The sequence below is a fragment of the Hippoglossus hippoglossus genome, chromosome 4 (genome assembly GCF_009819705.1).
Source record: "Hippoglossus hippoglossus isolate fHipHip1 chromosome 4, fHipHip1.pri, whole genome shotgun sequence".
Classification (NCBI taxonomy): domain Eukaryota; kingdom Metazoa; phylum Chordata; class Actinopteri; order Pleuronectiformes; family Pleuronectidae; genus Hippoglossus; species Hippoglossus hippoglossus.
The window spans coordinates 3,093,825-3,117,080 of NC_047154.1; the positions used below are offsets into that span (position 1 = coordinate 3,093,825).

A 23,256-nucleotide genomic window follows, 5' to 3' on the forward strand; every position below is an offset into this window, starting at 1 on the left:
TCATAAATTCTGCATTGCAGTTGTTTAGGGAGCAATGACAACAGCAGTGAACCACTCTCTGCATGAGGCTCACCCCTCCCCTCTCCAGTGCTCGGCATACTGGACTCGTGGAGTGGCAGATTGCAATGGCAAGCCTCGCTCTGCCTCACATGGCCTATGTGAGGTCAGCGAGGCTAGCTGTATGTCATGACAGATGGTAGCATGTCGGCCTTGCCAGCTAGCCTCGCTTGACGGCCAGTTAAACCTGCTGTGGGCACTCCGTGTCCACCTGAACGGAGCTGGTCATTGACGATCACTGATTCAGCGTTGGTTATCTCACCGAGAATTACCGTGCTGGCTTGGATTAGAAGAGACCTCGTCTAAGTCAGAATCCCAATCACTTTAAGGATCTCTTAAGAAGGTTAAGTCTGATATGCATGTACCAGAAACATGTCATGGTTACCGCTCGATCTGCAGCTCTCACAATAGTGCCGAGCATCACTTTGATTTTAGCACAACAGGTGGCAAGTGGACATGCAGTGAGATGTGTCTATGGTCAAACACAATTTTTTGAGAACGACGCAAAAACTACACTAAGTTACATCAGAAACATCAGAGCTAAAAACTCCTATTAAAGGTTTGAATCAATGATGTCATCAAGATATTAACTCTGTCTAAAAACTCAAGAATGATGATACAAATTAAAAAACAAGATTTACCAAAGCCTTGTTGTAAATTACATTAACATTAGTGTGACACGAATTATAAATTTCAGAGATGGCTTTTACATGTTTTTGGTGATTTTTAACACCTTGTGGTTTTTCTGTTGTTTTGAGTGGTTCTAGTGTAGAAAGATGTTATTCCACATACCTTTACCTACATGCAAGAACCAGACAAACAACTATTTCCAGTGACAGACTGCAGCGATATACAAACGGGATGAGCCAATTTATTGACAGCTGGGGGTAGAGGTGAGCAAGGCTGTAGTCTTGGGTTAAAATAAGATGTGGTGATCTCTATTACCCCTGTAAGCACCCACTGACCCCCCAGCGCAAGACACTACTTTTAATGAGAGCAGAACAAAAATAGACTTTTTTTTTTGCCCGGCTGATAGATTTGTCTATTGTGTTCCAAATGTTGTTATTCAGGTACAAGAAATTCATTTAAAAAACACGTTGGCTTGTATAGAATCCAAGTGTGTAGAGTTTAAGCAGGGGGTATTAACAAATAGAGGGATTGAAGCTTTGGTTATTTATATTTGGACAAAGTCAGAGTTATTGCACTACAGATTCACTCAGGTTCAATATCATTCAACTGTGCAGTGAAGCTGTCGTTGTAATTCCAATATTTTAATGTTTTTGCAATTGCTCTCTTATTTATGCTCTTTACACTCTATTTACTATTGCTATTTTCATATTTCTAAATATTGCATGTTGATTGCATATCTAATTATTACTTTTATCCCATTTGCTGCTGCAATACAGCAAATGTCCCCATCGTGGGAGTCAAACTAATAAAGGAGTATCTTATCTTTTAAACTTACAAAGCTAATAAAGAATCATTACATTTTTTTTTTTTACTTAGTCCCAAGCTCTTTGCCATCGTTACATTTTGCTGTCCATCGAAGTCATACATTTTATCTTAACTTTGCTGGCCAATTTCTTGGCTCCTCTGATGTCCATCTCTCCTCCTCTGATTGTCTGTCCAGCATCGAAGAAAATTAACAAAAAGGCAGCTACATAACAGACTGCATAGTTGAGTCCTGATTGTATGTACTAGTATAAAACAGGGCTAGACTGATAACATTAGCTCAGACTCAGAGGCCAAGTCACACCAGCTGAACGTATTAGCACATCTTTTAGAAATATGTGGTGGTAGGGAGTTGGTGACATGGTGAACACTACTCACAGGGTTGGCTGTAAAACTACAAGCTAAATGCTAGCATGCTGGCTAGCCGAAGTAGCAGCTCTCCCAGTTATTTCTTATTTTTGACCAGCTGTCTCTTAACTGTCTGCAAACCATTTTTCACTTTATTGACACCTGAAGCCAAAAATGAGAAAATGTAGGTTAACTTCTCTCCCATGAGAAAGAGCCGGCATTGCTTCTATTCCATTGGAATGAATTTCACCTCTTTACATACTAGCTTGACCAGGCCTTATCGCAGATTCATTTTATCCACCATTTACATGGTATCCAGGGATTGTTTTATTGCATGTCTGTTACTAAACCTAAATTACCTAAGCCTTATGTGCATTTAAATATCACCTTCTCTCTCTTCATTCCTCTACAATTCTATTTCTCTTTCGGAGAAAAAAAATTGGATTTGAACTTGAGGGTGAAGCAGGGACAAGCTCACTGAGGTGTGGAGGTTTTGGCTTCCTTTAGGAGAATGAAGAGGCGTAACATACAAGCTAATTTCTAGGCAAACTGCTGCACTGAATCAACACTGTGGGCTGAATCATTTTAAAACAAAGACATCTTTCTTCTCTTGTTTCATACAACAGCCTTGTGGGAGCAACTCATTGTTCCATACTACTGCATCAATAAAAATACAGAACACCTCCAAGAGTCAGAAGTCATGTTTTCTTAAGACTCTTCACAAAGTGGGTAAGTGACACCCTGCTGACTCTCTCCTAAAACCAGCAGCCAGTAAATCAAAACTCTGTGATGGTATTCTGACATTTCTATCATTCTGTCTCACTCCCATGAAAAACATTTTACACTTGCGTAACAACGCATGGCTTAGTGTGAAATTAAAGACAAAGTTGGTCGTGAAAGGTTTCTGTAGGGCACAAACAAAATGGGTGTGTTGTTGGCTTTAACAGCTCTGACTCAGACTCAGTAATTGCTCGGAATACAGCTACCCAGTAGCAAGTTGAGCTACATGCTATCCTCAGCACAAAAACAACACAATAAAAATCACACAACAACACAGACATTTATGAGAGCAATATGCTGCTCTGACATCACTGTTCATTTTCACCAAATAAACCTCGTCATCTGTTCCATGTTAGTATCGCAATAGAAAACCATTTCCTGTGCTACATTCAAAACCACTACATTTTCTGATTTAAAATGGGAACTATGCATGAGTGCTTATAGGCTATTTATGTAAACAACACATACGCTAGATGACTAAGAACTGCAGTGCTGAAATATTTCAGCATGAATGAAATAAGCACGCAGAGCGTGATGAAAACAAAGCCCTCCCATGAGGCTGACCTGACATTAAAACAGCTAGCTGCCAAAAAAGGGTGACAGCAGTAGCGTAGTCGTCACAGCAAAGCTTCTTGGTTCAACCGGAGAACCAAATGAACAGCGTCAGTGAGTCAGGCAGAATGTCCTCGGGTATACAAACGTAAACAAACATGAGCATCACCAAGGAGACCGATGGCTTCTATGCATCCTATCCCGCATTTAGCATTGCGTGCTGCTGGGGCAGAGTTCACAGGAAATCTGCAGTAGTGTGAAACAGTACAAAACAGGAAGACAGCAGAGTTCTTCCACTGGAAATCAAACTGGAGCTGTCAAAGCTTTGAGGAAAACACGGGTAGCTAAAAGAGTGAAAATAAACTCACTTCCAATATGTTTGTTCTCCCTGAATAAAAGACACTGAGGAGGGGGAAGTGAGGCAGAGGGCACCAGGGTTTACAGGAAATGTGGTCAGAGTGTGGGGAAGCAGTGGCACTAACAAAGCTACTTGTGTGTTACAGAGACTGTCAATCAGCCTCCGGCATTTTTAAATCTATAATGTTTAGTCCGGTCAAATCAGACTCTAGTTTGTTTGCCCCCTTGGTCCAATTAATTTGGTAAATTTGAACACAGCAATCCAACAAGAACAACCACAGAAGGAGGCTTTAAATCTGGTTGACAAATGAGTTGCAAGCTGTTCATTAGTGAGGAGAACATGAACCAATCTGGAACAGCTCCTGTAGCAAGGTGCATAAGTATGGAAATATGTGAAATTACGAGTGCAGAGATTAAACATTTAGTCAATTAATCGATTATTCAATCTAAAAAATATTCAATAATTCCATGTCAACTGACCCTTTTTTCCAACAACCCAACTGTGAATATAAACAGTTTTTCTGTATATTAAACCATGTATACTTGGGTTTTGGACTTATTGACAAAACATCTGAATATTTCAACTTGGCTCTAAGAAATTTAGTTGACCAAACAATAAATGGTTTAAGTTGTACAACAGTTGCTAATCTACGTCACCTTCTTGACATCTTGGAATGTAGGACATTGTTCTGTCCTTCCCCGGACACGTGTAACTAATCAATCTTCACATGGGTTATTTAGGGGCTAATGTCAAGTTATTCAAGAGCTTTTATAGTGAAAGGACAAACTACAATTCCCAAGTTGCCTTGTCTTTTGAGGAATTTTCCTGTCTGAGCTCAGACAACAATATTTCACAGCCCCAGCTGGCTGTAGATCACTCACCACAGTAGTATGTATGTATGCACCACCAGTCTGATCAGTCAGGGCCTTGTACCATGGGCTCAGAACCTGCAACAAAAAAAGATCCAACACTCAGTTAGAGGTCTCTGAAATATTATATGAGACACAATAAAACTGACAATAAAGTTTTTTTGAAAAACAGTAACCCTGCTTCACCTAAAATCCGGGGTCACAGAAGAACACATTTTACCTGATCATAACCTGTGGACACATCATTTATTACAGGACTCCAAAGGGAACTGCAAGGTTTATTCATGAGCGTAAACAATATCAATTATTTATGATTACACAGAACTTCATGTAACTGTGGACTTCGTGTTTATACAGTGCTTGAACAGAGCTCTGTCCATACTATTAAAACATATCAGACAGCTTTCAATTTCTTTGAACTTGGGTGCATTTTCCTTTATGGGACGCGATGAATTGTGCAGGAGAAGCTTTTGCAATGTCTTCAGATTATTTATTTTTGTCTTCTAGTTTTGCTATGGAGCAATGTTTTTAGATTATCCCTATTTCAAGTGTATCTGGTGCTCTGCTGGCACATCCATGAGGAGTCTTGGAATGGAATTAAAGCTACTAAATCAATTCAAGTCTTGTGTCTTGTGTGATAGAAAACTAAATTAATTGAGGTTTTGCACTATTAGTAAAACAAGGCTTTTTAGCATCAACTTAGGCGTTAGAAGAGATTGTGAATTGTTGAATTGTTTACTATTTTGACACATTTTATACACCAAAGAATTAAAACCAGAGCACAAACAGTCTGCAACAGCCATAGCCATATACATGTATGAAACACTTAATACACATCCCTGCTGAATCGCTTACTGAGAGTGGTGGTAACATTTTAATGACTGCAGCAATATCCCAGCAAAACACACAGAAAAAGGCTGCTCGCTGGCAAACAAATGTAAACAATGCTGGTTGTGGTCTCTTCAAAGTAAATCTGTTATACTAATGTTCCAATAATCATTAGTTTCAAAGCCCAAACTAAATAAAAGTGCACCATTGAAAAACACCTCAATCAGAATAAATAGTCCCAAACAAAATGAAATGTTCAATCTTTGCAAAAGGGTAGTGTAAACTGGTAGTTCAAAACTTTACCCCATAAATGATTTAATTAAGATAGGTTTCTTTATTTCCAGAAAGTGGTGGCTTCCAAGTTGAACTGGTAACAGCTCAAGATGAACCATTGGTCCCTTGGATGGTAGTAAAATAAGAAATAATCACCTTTTCACACAAGTTCACCAAAAAGGCCACAAAGCCAAGATAAACAGTTGAGCTGCACAAATTAAAAACAGCTTGAAGATTTCCAATTAAATGCATATTTTTACACCGACTGTATTTAATTACATTCCATGTAAACAGTTGACCTGAAATCTTCAATCAGAATGATGTCATATCTGCATGCAACCAGAGCTAATGGGTCTCTCTCTCTCTCACACACATCCCTAAATTATGCTTTGAAGTCAAAGTTAAAAAAAGCTGCAAATGTAAGCCAGCAATACATGAAAACTGAATGCTCTTATAGTCGTTTTTAGACATGACCTGCAGGTAAAATCCGAAGAATTGGCTACAGAGTCTACCCGTCGTTAGAGATAAAACAGGAGGAAAATGTTATCACCATTATCAGTATTATCGCAGTAATGTTAAAATGTGCTGTAAATTTCAAAGGTTACTGATACACAAGCTTTACTAATTTCACAAAATTTAACATTGACATAATATCAATAAAAATGATGATTGTGTTTTCATTATTTACATTTATTATTTGTTACATTAGGTGCAGACGTCGAGCCCAAATATGTGTTAAATACATAGGCATTTGTTAGCTATGGCCAGAGATGACTAACAGTTCTCTTGCTGTTACAGCCCCCACCTGCCTGCCGCTCCTTCTTACATGTTTTTCTAACACCCAACATATGCTGTGCCTGCATCTTGGAGACTTGCTGATTTTGGTTGATGCTGGACAGTATCAACCAAATCATTATGGTACAGTGTTTCCACTGGGATTTTTTTTTTGCATCAATCCACTAAGGCTTGTGTGGTGAAAAACTTATAGCCTTCACTGTATCAGGGTGGCCTGCTGGCCCCCCCTAAAAAGCACCACTGCATCAAGGCGCATTAATCAGTGCCGGTCAACAAGTGACTCTGCTCCTCTGCTGTATTTAATCACTCACACACAGAACTGATCTTCTTAAAAACCTTCTGAATTCTTCTGCGACAATATAGTTAAAACAAGTTGCGTCATGTAAAAGCTTTGAAATCAACACTCTCTGTAGAGCCTGTAATGGTTCTGTGATTCAACTCTGTGCTAATTAATACAGCTGCAGACAGAGGGGCTGGATTGCATAATAGTGCAACGTCCACTGGAAATCACTGAACATTATTTGTTTCCAAGCTCCCTAGCCTTGCCCACTGCTTCCTTCCCTTTTTCCCCTGACCTTGATTCCTCCTGTGCTACATTCTCTTAGGTCCCCTTTAGTCGCACTTTCCCTGGATGCCTATGTCTTTCCTGTCTCTGCTGCGTCTCTCGACAGTTCTGGTTAGACTGAGGCTGCAGAGCAAAAGGAGGGATAATGTTACCACAAATAAAGCAGTAGTTGGGTGTGGCCAGAGAAACACTGAAAAGTTGCAGGTTGCTGAGGGCTTGCTAAAGGATACGACCCTGTCATGGCAGGAATGAGCAGTGTTTCCCAAAGAAGCCCATTTTAAATAACTGGGTGATGTGAAAAACTTGACGTAGTACAAATAAAAGTAATCATGAGTCATACTTATAATTACGATAGTGACATAGTTAATGAGTGTTTTTAGGGGGGGGGGGGCACTGGGGCTCGCTCACAGTAGAGGGTGGTTATCTGGGTCTAGGATGGACCCCTCTATAGGGGAAGATATCACTGGGATGTTAAAAGGTTATTTCGCTCTCCCGTTTAGAAGAATTGTCATTTTCGAAACACTTCTGCTGCTGCAAGATGCATTGCAGTTTTTGAAGGAATGTGGAGTAGTAGAGTTTTAAGGGAAACATAATAAAGTTTTTTTCCCAGAATAAAGATCCATCCAGATGTGTTTTCTCTCAACAAAGCTCTTTCAGGTAATGGATTTGGAATGGTTGAAACAAATTAGCACATGACAGTCTTCTTAGCTATAATTTTTATTTACTTACTCTCATATTAGCATATTAGCTTAGCTACAAGACTTGCCTATCTGCTTAGCCTCTTGTTACCAACTGCCAACACATGTTGTTTCCAACTGCTAACGCTACTTCACTAAAGCCGTTTTCAGACACGACCTGTGGGTAAAGTCTGGAAAATTTGGGCCCATATTTGTTTGCTTTCAGTTATTTTCATTTTCGCGCGTCTGTTGACAGACATTTCCACGCGTCCGTCAATCCCCCCACTCACACGCAGTGAATCTAGCGCTCTCATACAGAGACGAATGCAGTGGGAAGGTGGTGTAGTAGTTTGTAAGATCCCAATTTAACATAGCCATTGCCCATTGCTTTACCTTTATTAAAGTTCTGCCCTTTGAACATTTTACCACAGTAATTAGAGTGCCCTGTTTTCAAATATGTAAAATTTACAAACAGAAAAGTAAATCTCTCTTTTCTCCCATAACACACACTGTTCCCCTATACATAAGGGAAGCTTATGGACCACAGGCCTTTCATTTATAACAGCCATGCCACATCATAAATATGGGTCAGATCTGACGTACATGCTAACTCCACAAATCCACAATGAGATCAGTCTTTGAATGCTGGCCAATCCAAAGCCATGTGAGACCAGCTCAACTAAAGCATAGACACTATGGACTTAAGCCTGTCTCACACATAAACACATTGACTTCTAAAGCAGCACTGAGTCCAAGCTATCCTGATAATAATGCAATACAATACATTGGAGCACTACAAAGATCCGCTGATATTTAGCTGGAGTTAAATGCACCTCAACTTCCACTCATATTAATTACACAAGCGACACCTCATCAGAGGGGAGAAACCTTGCCTAGTAACCTACTAGATCCAAGCTACACAGAGCTTGTTACAGGGATAGATAAACAGTGCCCCAATCAAATTGAAACTCTTCCATTCCTGAGATATGTTGTTAAATAATGGCCTGAAAATGTTTCCGCAGAACATTATTCAATTACACATTTGTCTGAAAATGTGTCATGTTTAGCACATTATTTGTTGAGTTACGTACCAAAAAACGTTTTGTCACATCATAATAACCTTTGACTATCAAATCTAATTAGTTCATCCATGAGTCCAAACTAACGTGTGTGCCAAATTTGAAACTGGCCAATAGACTATCTGTAAATTAAAGGGTTGCCTTGTGAGAATGAAATTAACGAAAGTTTTGAAATTTGCCAACTGTATTGAATAATTCTTTGTCCTGCTCCTGGATATATTTGACATACATCCAGTATGCTCATTTAGTTCCTCCTCTGAAACTTTAAGAAATTCCTTTGAGGCATTCTTGAGATATCACATTAATGAGAACAGGATGGACAGATAGACAGACATCCCAAAAACCCCAGCTAGCGGCTGTAGCTGGCATGTATGAACAGATAAATAAATAAAGGAAGAACTAAACAATTTGTTAATATGATGTAAGACATCCTGGATGCTACCATATCAGAGTTTAGGCCAACATTGCCTATCCTGCCCTTTATAGGATTCAGGCAAATTGGCGTTCCAGACACTCCAGCCAAACTCAATATCCAAGGCAGTGTCAGATTTTCTTACGTTTATGGATAATATTATGAATGTGGCAAATAAGAGCATATATTTTTCATTTTATAAATTGGAAATATTAAAAGTTAAGCGATAGACTGTGTTTTCAGGTCTAAAGGCTGATGGTAATGAAACGTCTGCTTTTGTTTATGCTGGTTAAAAACCAAAAGTGAGAATAGAGAGCTTGACATGCTCAGCAATACAGTCAATTGAAGTAACTTGCTAAAGCAGAAAAAGCAGCAGATAAGCAGCAACAGAGGCAGTAGGTGTGCACTGATAACATCAGGCCAGTTGTCATGCTGTCATACCTGCAGCTATCAGTGGAGACTCTTCCACAGCAGAGGCAGAATCACTAATCTGAACACAGAGCTTCTTTTAGAAGCAAGGGTTACCCAAGGCAACAATATTAAACTACAAGTGCTTCTGACATCAAATTGAACAAAGCCTGTGTTTACATTCCAAGGAAGATTGGGGGCACTTCATTATGCTGCCTTGTGGTTTGCATTATTTTAGCTCTGTATGGGTGGTCCATCCTTAATTAAATCAAGACCTATCACACATAATTATAATGACCACATTTCTTCTATATTAAATACTATTCTTACTGTTTCAACTTTACACTGAGCCTTCTGGTGTGTCAATAAGTAAGGACCAGTACAGTAAACAGTGCAAGGTTCATATCTTTCAGTTTTGGAAGTGCGCAGGGATCTTTATAGAGCAAACAAAGGTTAATGACACTTGCGTGTCTTGTTCAACAAGTAACGCTTTACAAAATAACACTACTTATATTGAAGCCTTAATACAAACAGAGCTAACATTAGGATAACCAGTAACAGTTTGGGAGAATGCAAGAATAAAGACTGATTAAAGATTTAATCAGTGGTTTGGTGCAGGGCATATGATGATATATGGCGTACGCCCACTTTCAATCATCATAGCACCCACTTCTAAGTCACCTCTAGTGCACACCATTCAGTTATTGACAGCAAGCATCATCTACCTTAGTCTGCCTCTGATTGGTTAGTTAGGATAAGAGTATCAGAGAGGGCCACTAAGAGGCAGAGTAGGGTGAGTCATGCCTTACTATATAGTAATATTTACAAATGGTAGGGCTGTAACGATACTCCAAATCCGCGGTTGGGACAGTACTTATTTGTGCTTAAATCACAGGATAAAATAATAAATGTAAATTGCACAAGTCTACTGTGTTCCCATTGGCTAAGACATACCTATCAATCTCAGATTCAAGTCATGCGACAAGTCCAAAATCACACTCAATTGACAAAATCCAACATGTGTAACAAAAAGAGTAGTGCAATGAAACAAGGAGTCGGCAGTCCAAATCCAAAGAATCTATGCAGAATCAAATTAAACACTTAAGTGTTAGCATTAAAAGTGACAAAACAATATTTGCATGGCAATTCTGCATTAGCACAATACTACACAGTGCACTTCACATGGTGTTCCTGGTTTGTGTATTTCTGGATACCTGCCTGGCCAACACAGTTTGTAGCCGGATGAAGTTGGACTACACAGTGTTATAGGGTGAGCTCAGATCATATTCTTTTAAAGAGCCATCTACACAGCACTCCTGCTGTGGCCTCACGGAAATGTACAGGAAAGCACTTCTGTTGGTCTAAATGGAGCCTGAACATGAAAACTATATAACCTAATATCAGGACATTTGAACCAAATCAGTCATAATAATGTCACCTTACTGGATTATCATCTGAACCTGTATCACTTGGAATATATTCAAATGAATAACCTCTAATTGTTACAGGCGGCTAAGCTGTGTACTGGCAATGTGGGACGGAAGCTGCAGGGTAAGAATAATCACCCTCACTCTCTGCAGTGGAGAGAAAGAGGAGCTGCAGGCCTGCACACTTCAAAGCCTTATGGGTAAAGGGGGGGGGGGGGGCACCCACCCAGCACAGACGCATTCTTTGCAGTGTTGAACTTGACCCCTGGGGTTGCCACACACCATGTGACTGCTGTCAACTGTGTGTGCTTGTGTGTGTGTGTGTGTGTGTGTGTGTGTGTGTGTGTGTGTGTGTGTGTGTGTGTGTGTGTGTGTGTGTGTGTGTGTGTGTAAGAGAGAGAGAGAGAGAGAGCGAGAGCGAGAGCGAGAGAGAGATGTTTTGCATTATAAAATTATATCAAATAAGGCAATACTACACAGAAATAAAAGAGATTGGCATTTTGCACCTTTAATAATTTGTCAACCTTACCGATACTTCCATATCTGGTGGAAAAATACTTTGGATTTGCGCAGCCATTGGCTGGCTCAATTTAAATAAGGTATTGTCATTGATAACGCCAGTGGGTTTCCCCACTGATTTGCCCATTCACTACGACCCTACCTCACATGGTGCCAATTGGTTTGGATTTTCTTTTTGTTTGCAGATCTTCAGTGTATTAAACTAACTTACGATTTTTCAATGAAATTAACTGTTGGCAATAACCAAAATCTAATGAAAACATCACTGATAGCACATGAAATAATACAATCGTAAACTTCTGCGAGTGTCTAACCAATCCTTGGTGCAGTCAACGACAGAGGTTGGGTGAATGAGGGTACTGGATGGTACTGGATACTAAAACTAACTAAGACCCTCCGGTCCCATTTGGCATCTCTTTGCATTGGGTGTAAGATGGAGCCAATAGACTGTAAAAGTCAAATAGTGAAGGACAGATCTAACTTGCGACTGATGTGACTATTTTATGACTCTTTTGATGTTTATGTTCACTAGAGCTGCCTGAGCTCAAGTTAGCGTCACAAATTGAACAGACAAGTTGCCCAGAGCTCTAAATCCCCCAAATCCCAGTTAAGTGGTTGTTTAAAACAGTAGATATGTTGATTAGCTGAGACTCTGACTACTCTTCCCAAAATCAACACACAATCAACATTTAAACTTTCACCTCTTTCAATCTTATTAAGATTACATTGTTAACGATGAAGCTAATCCTACTACAGTTGTTGTGGCTTGAAAATTAATCTAGCTATGCTTTAGATTTAGCTTATAATCAAGCTTCTCAATCTTAACTCATCAATGTTTTTACTGTAAATGTTGATTTCTTGTAAAAAAGAAAAAAAAAGAAAATATGAATTTATATAAATATCTTTCCACACCACAAAATATCAGATCACTGAGTTTTAACATTTAACATCGTCTGACAGGTTTTGATTCAACTCTGTACTCATTTTGGAGGTTGTACTTAATGGTGTTATTGTGCTGCAATGGAATGCATAGTTACTGTATGTGTCGAGAGTATTTAGGCCACACCTTTCCATCAGACTCCAGCATTACAATATGCGGTATTATGTTCCAATGAGGGGGAATGGGCCTGACCTATCACAGTCAAAAGCTACTTTCACACATGCATTGCAAACCTGAAATATTCTAGACATCACCGCAGGAGCTCTATGTGCGAAAGCAAACGTCTGAATCAGTTGCACTGGACATTAAACAGAACCTAGTTCACAGCTCCCAAGAGCAAAGTTTGTGTAATGTCCGGTTGAGCTAATGTGGGAAAAGGAGCTAGTCCAGACCAGCGAGAAAGTAGGAGTGTTGACATCACCTCTCTCCTGCACATTCTGTCCAGGTGCCACCCCTCTCCACAATCAAAGTATGTTCTGTGAGTCTTTCACAGACCATCTCCAGTTGTGTGCTGCAAGTATGAAAGGGCAACTTAGGACAATGGTCAGACAAACAGCAAGAGTTGCTTTCTGGGAATCCTGTTTATTTTGTGGAGCCATTGCTTAACTGTTTAGACAACATCACAAATTTCCAGGTCAATTTCATTTAGTCAATCATCAAGTTACTGCAGGACTTCAGACTGAGTCATTTAGTTGTTTTTTGCAACCATTTCTGGAGACAATGCTTCTAAATTCTATAAGTAGGTGCACCAGTGGAGACAAGTCGTCCAATCAAGGACAAAGGCAATGTATTCAATTGGGAAAAATAAGATTTTTTTTATTCAGATGTAAAGGTTAGGATCAGGGTAAGATTCCATGAAATTTACGCAAAAGTTACCTATGGGAATGTGTCTGTAAGATAGCTAGTGATTGAGAGCTAAAACGAGGCTTATCGTAATCATACCATTGTGGGATTGAGACTATTCTACGCCGGATGTAGAAGGTTCAAAAATCAAAATGAGATGAAAATGAAAGATTTTTAAGACTCTCCTGTCCCACTACAGTCACACATTTCTAATGGGGACAGTTTCGATGAGGAATCAGTACATGATCTTGCATTAAAACAAAAAGGTCACAGAAACGTGTTGCGCAGTCTAAATGGCTGTCATGGTGCAAAGAAATGAACGCCATGTACCTTAAGTGTTAGCATTAAAAATGACAACACAATGTTTGCATGGTAATTGTGGATTAGCACAATACTACAGAGTGCACTTAACAAGGTGTTCCTGGCTGGTGTATTTCTGGATACCTGCCTTATTTCACGGGTAAAACTAAATTCGCTGAATGTGCCGCAAACTTACGACTTGATACACTGGTAAAGCAAACTGGCAACATGAGGCTTAAAACTATGCAGGGACTTAATACACTGATGGAATTTCAAAGCCTTTGCCAGCAGCAGGAATCTAATAATCAGTCTGCAGAAGAGGCAGTGATGACAACAGGTTTTAACACAGCCTATCACGTTGCAAAGAAAGAGCTCCATTTCCCCAGAGTTGCGTTTTAATGTAAAATAAAAATGAGCAAATTAGGAGCCCTGTACTGGCATCACTAAAATTATTGCTCAGGTTGGGTTAATTTTATTTCAATTCATGACTAAGATCTCTCATCACCTGTGCACATGTCGAGGATCAAGCGCTGATCCATATTTGTGTGTCTTTCCATCTCATGTCAGGCCATTACCCAACTAAGGAAGACATTTTCACTCACTGCATTTCTTTGTCCATTTTGCCTTTCCTGTTTCAATTCACAACACAGACGAGCACTGGTTATGTAACTGTACTACTCCACCACTCTGTGATTTAATAAGGCCAACTAATCAATGTGTCCTGTGTAGATGACATGACTCAGCTGCCTCCACTGTAACTAACCATATTCTTGTGTCATGTGCTCATTTGTTGGCTCTGGGAAAAACAACATCAAGGACAAATTAGAAAATCCAGGATATAAGACACAGTCTTCGCATTATATTTCAGAAACAGCCTTCCGGTCACATCCAGTTCTTCACTGTCGAAATTACCAAGTGAAGCTGTTCAAAGAAACGAGTGACTATAAACAGACAGAGGCAGCACAGATTACTCTCACTGCTCCATTTTAAATGCTGGTGTCTGGTACAGGATGGTCATTAATAGAAAACTTGCTTGCAGTGTAGTCAGGGAAATGGGCCAATCTGAGGATGGTCAACAAGCGGTGACCCTCAGCTTTCAAATACTAATCAGATTGCCATGCATCTTTCTCAGTGACAGCATAGGAAATTGTAAAACACACAAGTCAAATACAGCCACTCAAAGCTTTCTGTTGTTTATCTTTACAAGGACTGAAAACACTGCTCAAGACCTGACGTGTGAGTCCTTATTACACTAACTCACCACAACACTGTAGGAAACTGATGGCATTTGATGTTGCTTGTATTATTTTACTTCACCTAAGATAAGATATTACCCATTCATGCCACTGCAGTGGTTTGTGTTTACAGAAACAGATGCCGGTACTGATTTGTCGTTGATATTGGCAACCTCATATACTCCCATCATGTATTCTGATATCAATGATTGGTAGGTGTACTAAAGGGACAGTTTGGCTTTGAGAATGTGCTGTTTTCTCCTTTCAGCCATTGAGATCCACTAGAGGATGGACATAATAGTAGAAACACCTTTCAGTCGGCTGCAATATAATATAACAGACTTATGGGCTACAACCAAAAGCACTAGGTTTTAAGAACAGTAAGCTCTGTTGCTGGGCTTTTGAATTAGATTATTATGATGTTGCCATGTAAACAATTTGATGTGCATGTGGTGAATATTATTCAGCTTAATACAGGCCCAAAATGTACTAATTTAAATAAGTAATTTTTTTACATCGTCCTTTTTTCTAACCTAATTCTACAGAAACATTACTGTGTGTATTTTCTCTAACAATTATGGCAGTCCCCGAGAATAATTGGTCATATACATTTGGGTCTTTCCCATTCCTTTGAACAAGAAGGTCTTTTGGACCGCACTTATTGTTGAATGATGTTGGATTACTATTTCGTATGTTTCGGGGATAGTTGTGGTAACATGTATGTAATATGCTCTGACGGGAGGTGGAGCAGAGACATGTGAAACAGCTAAATGCTACATGACAAACAGTCAAGATGTTACAAGACAGAAATGGGGTCTTTTTGGAGATGGTATTTTATAATGTGTTTTCCACTCTGGAGGCTCCTTGATGTCAGGGTCTGTTTGGGTGTGATTAAGCACCCAGACAGTAGCTTACAATATAGCAAGCCAGATTAATTATGATTAATGTTGCTCACTGAAATTAAGTTATGTGCTAAAAGGTTCAGCAGTGGAGCAGAGTGGGAGCCCAGCACATGCTGCATATAATTGACCAATTAATTGGTCAGACCTTTCTTTATCAAACAACCCACATTACATGTGCAGGTGTGACCCTGTTCTTGATGAAGGTCAGCGAAGATGCACACAGTATCTGGTGTACATTGAGAATTGGGTATACAGAGGCAGCTGTAACAGCACAACAAAGACCAGGTTATTGGATTTCTACGCCGTTGTCTTCCTGTATTGTTCCCAGCAAATCATCACAAACCAGTAAATAATTAGTGCTTAATGTATAATCATTTGTGACATAACAACAACCATGTCGTAACAATTAACTAATACAAAACTAAAAGAAGTCAGGGCTGGGATCATGACAGCACAAAAACAAAAGCAATAGAGGCAATATCCAGGGATACGTATCCCCTCCAGACTGAATGAATTGGATTTTTGTTTCTGGTAAAGAGGCATCTGAATTCAGTCAAAGCCACTTAGCTTCTGTACTAACTACAGCTCCACTGTCTTTCTTTCTGCAATATATAAATGCATAGAGCATTTCTTGCATTGTTTTTCAAGAGGTGACAAAAAAGAGGGAGACTCTCTTCAAATACCAAAGACAAACAGGGCCTATAGTTGCACCTGAGACAATCTGAGCATTCATCTCATGAAGATGTACCAACAGCTGCAGACTACGTATGCCAGTGGCCACATAAAAATACTTGTTTCATGTTTGGCAGCTGTCCTTGCTTGACACACTGAGCCAGCATCAACATACGAGCACAGAAGAGAAGAGTACGTGTTGCCTTACATGTTCTGTCAAATGTTGCACTTTAATACACCACTAAGGGGAGAGAGCCTACACATTTGTTGTGCACCTGTGCAGCAGAGGTTTACTGGCCAGATCCAAATCCAAAACAGCTGATTAAACAGACCTGTCATATGATCACATCAAAGCAAAAAAAAAAGATATGTTGGATATATTCACTATGTTCAAACCACCAAATACTGGATGATAAGCCGTGTTTTCACTTTAGTGGGGGGGGGGGGGGGGGGGTGTAACGGAAATAGTGATAAGGGGAAACTTTAAAAAACTACAGATATTGGCAGCAGATGTTGTGCTTCTGTGTTTACGTTAAAGCCCACTAAAAGACTGTTATCTGATACGAATACCAATGCTTAAGAAATCCAGTATTGGTCAGCCTGGCCCTACTATAAACAGAGACCAACATAATCACATAAACAGAAGCTATTTTTTGTCTTTGGATGATCAAGGGTTTTTGTGTGATACTGCTCTCCAAGGCATTCCAATAATTTAAATAATGAGCTTAGCGCCTCTAAGACATCAGGGCACATCCTCATACATTACCATTTACATAACCCACTTTACATATTAGCAGCAACATCTGATCAGAACCAAGTAACAGAGGCTATAGAGAGAAGAATCATTGAGGCAACAGGCTACTACAATGTATCATACAGAATGTGTTTTGTGCCAATGAGCCAAATTATACGACTCAGATCTCAATGGATGCCTACAAATGCCCTAACCTGATTAGCATGGCTCTACTACCAACCTTTTCCTTCCTTGCACAGATACTGAAGGCCTATCTGGGACTGGTACATTGTGTCATTGAGTTGAGCTTCACAAGGTTGGCAAGTGGCCCTCCTGTGTGTGTGAGTGTGTGTGTGTGTGTGTGTGTGTGTGTGTGTGTGTGTGTGTGTGTGTGTGTGTGTTCACCCCTCCCCCACACCACCCATGGCTTTGGAGCAACCAGCTGCACAGCCCTCTAGTAAGCTTTGAATGAGATTTGACACAAAGGTAATAAAATAATATGAAAGTGTTCACTGCACTTTGGCACATTTAGGGGATCTACTGTACGCTGGAGACCATAATCAAAACCAAACAGCAACATTTGTTTACAATGAAACAATAACTATGGACTTGTAAAGCACAACTCCACAAACTAGTCACTACAACTGTGGCACAAATTCCTGGCTGTGCAGTTTCACTTTTGATTTATGAATGCTGTTATTTCTGCTGCCTTCTATAAACAACACTTACACGGGGACACTTATAAATGAGGTACAAACTAACACAAAGTAAACAAGAAAGAAGGGCATGGATTAATAATGTCCAAAAACAGGATCCAAAGTCACCAAAATAAATAGCGTAGAGTAAAAAAAGTTCACACACAACATTTCATTGTGTATTCCAGCCGCGTGGAATCTGTGGAGACGATGTGTCCACTGCTGAGGGTTAGAGATCACATCCTTTAATTCACAGTAGTTGCAGGAGGAAGGGCGCGATCACAAATACAAACCACGCACGAGAAACTGCCCTGTGAGCACATGCACGCCGCGCGCGCGCCCCCCTCACGCGCTGACGCTGCCCATCCCCCACCCGGAGAGAAAACACACAAATACACGTCCACGGCGACACCGTAACGCGCACACGGCCAGTGTCTAAAGTCAGCGGGCACCGGTGTGCGCGGGGGCATCATTTATAATGGCGGTAATAAGGTAAAATGGCGATAAACACTCACCAGAAGCTCCAGATCACACAAGGGGGGTGCCTGCTCCTCTGTGCTCCTAATATGGGATCTCCTCCTCCTCCTCCACCACCGCTGCTCTCTGCCTCTGATTCAACCTCGAGCGAAGCGTTATAACGGCCCGCAGAGCCGGCCAGCCGCTGCCGGGGGTCCCCAGTGAGCGGTGTGTTTGGATACGCGGGCACATAGAGTGATAAATCCCCAGGAAAGAGGCGCTGGGTGGACAGTAGGTCTCTGGATTGTAGCTTTGCTCGCTAGTAGAGAAAAGAGCCAAACGGTTCAGTAGCAGCCAGCGGCTCCAGACTGAAACACAGCAGCTGACCCGCCAGGCGAAAATGAGCCAGGCCCCGGCTCCGCTCTGCAGGAAGCGCGCTCCACTCACATAAACATCAAAATGGGTGTCGCAGTGTGGAGGAGGGTGGTTGGCTGGGGTTGGCGGGAAATCAACAAAACAATGTGCAGATATACAGTTGACGTTCATTTGACGCCTATGCGATTTCCCAACCCCCACATTATGGTTAGTAAATAGCTCCTTTAGGTTGTCTGCTCGCTAAAGCTGCCTGAAGAAGGACGTTTTTTGGTTATTTATTTGAAGCAATACATCAAAATGTGTAATGTTATTGCTTACATTTTATATTTGAACTTCTTTAGCGTCTCGAAAGATAGAAGTGGTTGATAATGTTGAGTGTGAATGTAGTAGTGGTATGTATTATGAACACTGTAGTATAAATTAAAAAAAATTCCCAGACGGATCGAGGCTTTTATTTTAAAGTGTTCTACTTTCATGTTTGTATTGTTTCTTAACTTGTGTTTAAATCTCGTGCGTATGTTCTTTTATAGTTGTGTAAATGCGTAGGTTGGCCATTATACTCAGTGTATGTGTCTTCCTAAGGGGTCAAATGTTAAGGATTATAGATGGAAGTACAGTGGGCGGTTTATTTTGCAAACTGCATTTCCCTCACTTCTGTGAAGTGTACTTCCTCTTTGCTTCAGACTTTCCTTGGGAAGGCACTGGGCCTACAGTATCCACACGGGTGAGACCGGGAAAGTGTTATTTCTTCACAATTACAGATGCTGAGAGCCAGTGTGCCAGAGAAATTCTGTGAATGTCCTGTCCTCTGTTACTGCTGTTGCTGTGGCTGTGAATAAACCGCTCAAAGATACTTTCCAGGGAGTGTGTTTTTCCTTCGCCTACTACACAACGCAGGGTTAGATACACTATATGAAGACAAAATTGTGTTTTTATTTTAATTTTTTTGGCTGTGTTTTACATGTCACGTTTTTATGCTGCACTGTTTCTTTTTTGCACATTGGCCTTCGAGAAACGCCATTTCGTACAGCCGTATACTGTGCGTGTGGATGAATGACAATAAGGTTGATTTGAACATGGAGCAAGTTGAGGCTCAGTTAAGCAGTTTCCAGACATGAACTCCAGAGAATGTCCGGAGAATTGAGTCCAGACTTTCTTCAGAGTCTCTGATCATTCAGTGATGATGCATTTGGATTGATGCAGTCAAAACAACACAGATATCTCCGGAGTGTTCAGGTGACTGGTGGCACAGGAGGCAGAGGCGGGATGTAACGCATTCATTCTGTTCCAGAGATTACATGTACCAGCGTCGGCCCTTATCACCAAAAGCTTCGTCAATGTGTGTTGCACTGCTTTTTCATCCCAAGATATTAGTATTCTTTTTTTCTTCCGTTTTTGAGTCCGTCACATGTTAGAAATGTCATCAACACACCCACTAGCTTGCAGTGAATGCTGCGGATGATCTCCCGCTCTGTTCTAACACGGGCTCATTTTGACATTCGACAGGGATTTTACTTGGGGTCTGGACATTCGCATTCTCAAACACAGCCCCTCTGGAGAATGCGGGAGATTATTTGGAGTTCAGTGCATGTCTGAAAGCTGCTTTATTTAGTTTATTTTCAGGAAGACCTAGTGTTTTGGTGTTGATGACAGGCTATAGATCAAAACCCAAACCACAGCTATCTATGGTGGGACTCCCATTAACCCATAGTGTTGACCATAAATCCAACAAGCCTTGAATCTTCTGATTTATTGGTGTAAGTTCAGGGAAACCCCAAACCACAGTCGCAGTAATTAAAAGTTCTAACAACTACTCCTGTGATTTACAGTGAACATAGAAACTCGTCACTCACATGAGCTGAGCTATGGGAAATCATTTTGGCCTGGCTATTATCAACTGAACTGCAATTCAGTTTTGTCGTTCATCAGTTATTATTGGTCATAGTGTGTTCAATCAGCACTGAACTCAGTGCCCTGTACATTTCACTTATATCAGAAGGGAAAAGCTGAATCATTGGAATGAGGCCTAACTTTCCACTGGGGAAAACCGTCCAATCACATAAAACGTCCAACTGGGTGGAAAGCCATGACATTTTCAGAAAAATTGTAATTAAGTCATCACACCATATTATAGCTGGTTTATATTTTTCAGCTTTGAATTATGGCAGAGTTCATATTTATTTTTAGTATTAAGGGTCTTTTTGACGTATTTATACTTAACTTAAAGTGGACATGGGTGTGTTTTTAATGTAACAATGGTAAATTACAAAGAATGCAAGTGGCCCAGTCATCAGTTGGACGTGATGGTGGTAGAGGCAGGAAGCCATCTGCAGATGTAAACAAGGAAATAGAACAGTCAACTAATCATGCTTGCCTGTACAGTATGCATTAACTGAAAGCATATGCTCATCAGCACACACACACACACACACACACACACACACAGGGTGCAGATAAGGCCCTCCTGAAATACACAGACACACACAGACAGACAGAAAGCCCTGGGGTGGTGTACAGTGCGAGCTTGAGCATGGCTGTAAAAGGAAAGTGGAGGATGGGTGATGACTTTTATACGGAGGTGACATCAGTGTATTTCCTCAGTGTGCATTCTCACATGCCTGGGGAGGTTTCTAGTACAAGAGGGACCCTACAACTTTAATTGGGGCAATCGTTTAATGCGTAGTTGTCATTTGAACACTTTAATGCCTGTAGTTGTTTTGTTTTGAGAGGAAATGCGGCAGCGGTAAGTCATTTTGCTGCTGTCGTGGCCCATGAATGAAAAGGAAAAAAGTGATGCAGAAACAGCTCCACTGTAGCAAAGTGTAAAGTGAAACACCTCAGGGTGCAGCAGACCACTGTCAGGGTAATGACTTTCTGGGGAAACCACAACACAGCATGTATATGCAGCACCTAGCCTCCGTTTTACTCTCACGCTGCTCATTCTGCAGCACTCAGGCCGCCGCTGCCACTCCACTACCACTACTCACAAGTGATTTCTTTGATTAGTGTCTCACCATGAATATGACTTTAATACTGTAATTTAGGACCTGGACTCAATACATTTTTAAATCCTGAAATCATTTTTTTTTATTTGGCATACTATTAGTATTTACACTAGGTAAAGTGCTAGCTTCCCATGCAACAATCAACATGCAAACTACATTACCTGAGCTCAGAGCTGAGTTCAGTTAAGACGTAAAGACAGAAGTGATCTCATTTGAAAGGTATTCCCTACCTAGACTGTTTACAGGGATGACATAATCTGTTGAACTTTGCTTCACTTTGTGAGAATGTTTGGCTTATAAACCTGTGTCGTTGGCTTGGTTTTCATGGTGCAAAAGGTGAGCCTTTATTTTTTTTTATGTCTCTGCAGACCAAATAATAGTCAGCAGAAGTTACATCATGATTTTGGCACGAAGCTATTGCGTTTAAGATAAGACATTTAAAGTGACAGCTCTGTATTTATGGGAAATACACTTTACATCACATTACATATCATTTAGCTGACGCTTTTATCCAAAGCAACTTACAATAAGTGCATTCAACTGACTTGTTTTTCTTGGTGAGAGATGAGAAGATCAGTACTACTCTACTATCTGTATGCTAAATATGTAGTTTGAGCAAAACAGTGATTATTTTAGATTAGGATTACAAACAACTAGCCGGGCTCTGTTCCCAGTTGAAAATAATCTCACTGTAGCACCTCCAAAGATCACTAATTAACAGGTACATATATCTTTGTTAAATAGGTACACAAACAGAAATACTATCTAAAAATAATTTGTGGTTTTAGATGGAAGCTATAAAGTACCATATAGTATAATAGAAATACACAAGTGTACTATCTCTAAATTAAAGGAATAAGTGCATCGCTTGCATGAACAGGACTTTTTCACAGCAGACACTTTAAAGTGACACAGTGAATACTTTACTTTAATGCTGTCATGGCCTCCTGGGATACTCGTGCAGCATTAACACCTGCATACGAATGTGATCTGTATCTGGATGTCTTGTTTGTGTGAGGCAAAAAGTTATGTTGATGCAGGTGCAAATACGTGCACAATGCATAATGCATTGTGTAGTCTGAATACTTTGTCAAAAAAATAAATAAATACAAGCAAGCAGGTTTATGGGTCCCCTGACTACACCTCCTCCTGCTAACTACAAAGTTCTGGTAAAAGGAACAGATAGTAGCAGCAACATTCCCTGTAACACACCTTTTTAAAAACTAAATTGCATACTGTAGACTAGTAATTATGGGAAGAAAGTCAACTCTCCTTAGTACCAGGTCTGAAAGCAAAGGCCAGTGAATCAAATGTCTTTATACAAAATAATGTGCAGCCAGTCACAAATCACATATTAATACCGCGTGGTAACGGGGCCTTCTATAAAACAGCCATTCTTACAAGGTTGCCAATGTATTTTCAAAGTATTAAAACTTGTCTGTGTTTAAACATGCAGATTCTTGAAGTGATAAGTGAATGGAATGTAACAAAACTAGTTATGGAGGAATGACAATGTGCCATTTATTCTTTCTGATGTCTGTCCCAACCAACGCACGGAACTCTGATTTAGCCGAGAGGTGTAAGGTGACTTGTTCTTTCACGTGTGCTCACCTGGAGGGAAACAGTGGGAGTCGTAACCTGAAAAACTGGAATTCCTCTCAGAAAATATTGATTCATTTCTTTTTTCGCCATATGACAGTA

General features: G+C 40.3%; 1 protein-coding gene across 1 annotated transcript in view; it reads right to left on the bottom strand.

Moving 5' to 3' along the window:
* Positions 1–18,686, bottom strand: part of tbl1xr1a (tbl1x receptor 1a) — a 36,451-nt gene extending 17,765 nt beyond the window's left edge. Inside the window, exons 1-2 of the mRNA XM_034582162.1 lie at positions 18,235–18,686; positions 4,429–4,494 (exon numbers count right to left, since the gene is read on the bottom strand). The gene's annotated coding sequence lies outside the window, so the exon portion shown is untranslated. The remainder of the gene's footprint in view (positions 1–4,428; positions 4,495–18,234) is intronic.
* Positions 18,687–23,256: the final 4,570 nt, after the last annotated feature.